At 31.6% G+C, this 3,293-nt stretch overlaps 1 long non-coding RNA gene across 1 annotated transcript; it reads left to right on the top strand.

Moving 5' to 3' along the window:
• Positions 1-2,101: 2,101 nt before the first annotated feature.
• Positions 2,102-2,545, top strand: LOC141487077 (uncharacterized). Its single transcript, XR_012468188.1, has 2 exons — positions 2,102-2,239; positions 2,296-2,545. It is a non-coding gene; the product is annotated as an uncharacterized lncRNA (long non-coding RNA).
• Positions 2,546-3,293: the final 748 nt, after the last annotated feature.

Raw genomic sequence — 3,293 nt, 5'->3', positions numbered from 1 at the left:
TCTGTGAAAACCAGACTACATACATGATATCTCTAAATTCACCATATTCAAATGAAAATGGTTGTATATGTTTCATTTGTTTCATTATTGGCAAACCTTATACTGGTCATCAACTATTAAGCAGACATGTAGTGGTTGTAATTGTAATAGGAAAACATATTTTAATGTGTATAATGAAATAATTTGGTGTGGTGTGTTGAAATATATAGGGTTGGCTAAGAAAGCAATTTTGTTTTTTAGAAATTATTATTTTCACTACAGGTATCTACAGATATACTACAAGGTTCCATACTGGGTCCATAGCTATTTGCACTTTATACTTTCGATTTCGAAAATGCTGTCAAACATTCCATCATATAATTTTAAGCCGACGATATGTAATTACACCGTTCATTCTTCCTAGAGTGAATGCTCGAAGATGAACGCAGATGGAATTGGTTTTGAGTAGTAACCACCGAAAAAAATAAAAAACTCAAAAATATGGGTCAAAAATCAAGAAATCTCAGAGGTGAGATGCGTCCGCAATTTGGGATTGAAAATGAATGATGAACTGAGATTCAAATCCCATATCTGTCATATTCGCAAATGTCATTCATGAACCCGAAGGAAATAAAAAATGTGTCATTAAAAAAATTTCAAATCTGAAAATAAAATCAGTTCTTTGCAATTCATTGGTGCTAGATAGGATCAATTATTGTGATTCGGTACGTGGTCCATGGTCCACGAAGAGTGGTGAATTAACATTTCTCAGATTTCCATTATCGGAGAAAAAACAAAATCAAGTTCATGTGCACTTGATATAAATGCCAACTTGACAAAAATACTCAATAATTTTGTCGAACACAGTAAAATTCTAATTATTTCAATTACATCACAATATTTATACGCCTTGGCAAATATCAGTCAGTCAAGAAATGCCTGAAATTGACTGAATAATGTAGACTCATTTTTACGAGAATATGGTCAATTGCTGAGTATGGTAAACTGGCAAGTGGAAATATATTAATTATTTTTCTCATTTTTCATCATTCATCTTCATCATTTCGTTCTCATTGATTGCATATTATTGACATTTCACATATCGTTTAAACTATTTCATGATTCATTTCCATTTCAAGTCACAGTAATTTGTTTCATTCACAAATATTCTAATTTTTATTCTTTTTCCTCTAGTCATTAGTCTCGAATCTTTCAACACCATTTTAGACAATGGAAGTCCGAAAATCTATTATCGATAATGGTAATCACACTATTATTATGAATATGTGGAAAATAATGAAAAATTCATCTATTAAATGTGTGCTTAGATACTATAGAACAAGGGCAAACTATCTAATACAGAACTAACGTTTGAAAGAGAGAGTGTGAGGGATTATGTCGCACAAAAATAAAATAATTTCTTATTAATCTGATTTTATAATGTCATCCAACAGAATTTTGACCAACATTTGAGTGTTTTTGGGTAATAAAAGACAAAAAAACTTCTTATACTAACTTTTTCAACTAATTTCAATATTAATGTTTTTTTGAAAAAGAAATATATGGCATGTCATGTCGTTTTTTAAGCTGAATTCATTATTGCTAGTTCGGAAACAGTTTTAATCTTCCTCTTTGAAGATGATCACTTGGTGATCGAAACACGTGCCAAGGTGTTAAAAATAACTATTTGGTGTTGGGAAAAAACTCCACTAATATTCATTTCAGATTATAACAAATGAAAAATTGTTTCTGTGTCTTTTTTCTATATCATTTGAAATTTATGCGTTAGAGCCATAAAACAAAATTCAACAATCAAATTTTTGACGAATATTAAAAAAACACAGGTATTCTTGATCTGGAAAGATATTATTCTAGTTCCCCGAAATAGGAAACTTGTCCAATTCAACCGACCTTGTAGGTATAACCGTTTCCGAGATAGCAAAACTGGGATTCTCATATAAGATCAAAAACTCACATGTGCCTCACATGTGACAATATTTCGCTAGTTTTTTTGGAGGAAGCTATGTTTGCTTTATGTTGCTTCATGTAGCCTGTTTTATCAGCCATATTGATGTTAATCAATATCTGATTCAAATATGTTCCGTGAAATGAATAATGTTGATTGAATGTCAATACTTCTGTCAATGTCGTTATGCGTCAAATTTACTTCCTTTCAATAGTGTTAACAATTTTGATAATTTTAACAAATATTGTAGCAATAATTGTGTTTCTGAACCTTGCCAAGTGTTTCAGGTGCTGAGTGAGTAAATTTTTCTGATAGTGACCGAACACCACACTCACCGATTATGATTTAAGGATTATAGCAGTTGGAGAAAGGAGTCCATCGGAAAGTTTGTAAAATCACCTCAACTGAGCATTTGGGATATAAAATCCAATAAATTCTCTTCACGACAGATGGAGTATATCTTCTAAGATTAGAGCCCCCAACATGGAATTGAGTTCAACTCTATTTTGTGATTATATAGTCATAATAGAATAAAAATGGATATTTCAAATTATGCTGTATCACACTGCAATGTGAATATTATACTTACTGTAAGTCAGTGTTTGATGCAAAATATTTATTGATTTTCACGGCGACAAATGAAACCGTTAATGTCACATTCGAATTTCAAACTGTTTCTTCTCTTTCTATTTTGAAATTCTAAGTCAATAATCTTTCGTAGGGTGAAAAAATTCAAAAAATTCAAAAATTCAAAAACATTCAAATAATTCTTAGTGAATTAACATTTTGTTCCTCCCTGTACTGCTTTTGCCAGAGCCTTGTTGGGTCGTCACGATGACTGAAAAATCCAACACGGCTATACGTATTTCAACCATCTATTGCACAAATAGATATTAACATTGCATCAAGAGCAATTTAACGCAAAAATAATACAGTTTTTCTATTTTACGTCTCACTGAATATTTTTTGATCGAACCAGCTCACCGTTTTCCATAATAGTAGTATATGCTAGTTGCATTTTTGGTATTTCTTTAGTAGTATCTATATACAGGGTGTTTCAAATTCGATCTTCACCAATGGAATCTTGGAAACTATGAGAGATACGAAGATAGTTGAATTGGGGCAAAGTTGCGCATTTACCTGACTATCAATATGTCGTTGAGAAAGTTCAGAAATTCCGAGTATATCCGGAGATATCCAGAAAAAAACGAAATTTCGGTAAATGGTTTTAATTTTTTCTGGCTTTATTTTTCCAAGGATTCGAAAATAAATTGCACTTCCACATTGCCACTATTTTTCTGCTACATAATGGTGTTTTCAAATTTGCTATCCGACGTTTCGTCTTCCG

This window comes from Leptinotarsa decemlineata, unplaced genomic scaffold (assembly GCF_025532065.1).
Source record: "Leptinotarsa decemlineata unplaced genomic scaffold, Ldec_3_MD MMD2_tig00078360_RagTag_RagTag, whole genome shotgun sequence".
Classification (NCBI taxonomy): Eukaryota; Metazoa; Arthropoda; class Insecta; order Coleoptera; family Chrysomelidae; genus Leptinotarsa; species Leptinotarsa decemlineata.
The sequence above is the reverse complement of the archived record's forward strand: the minus strand, read 5'-3'. Positions and strand labels throughout refer to the sequence as shown.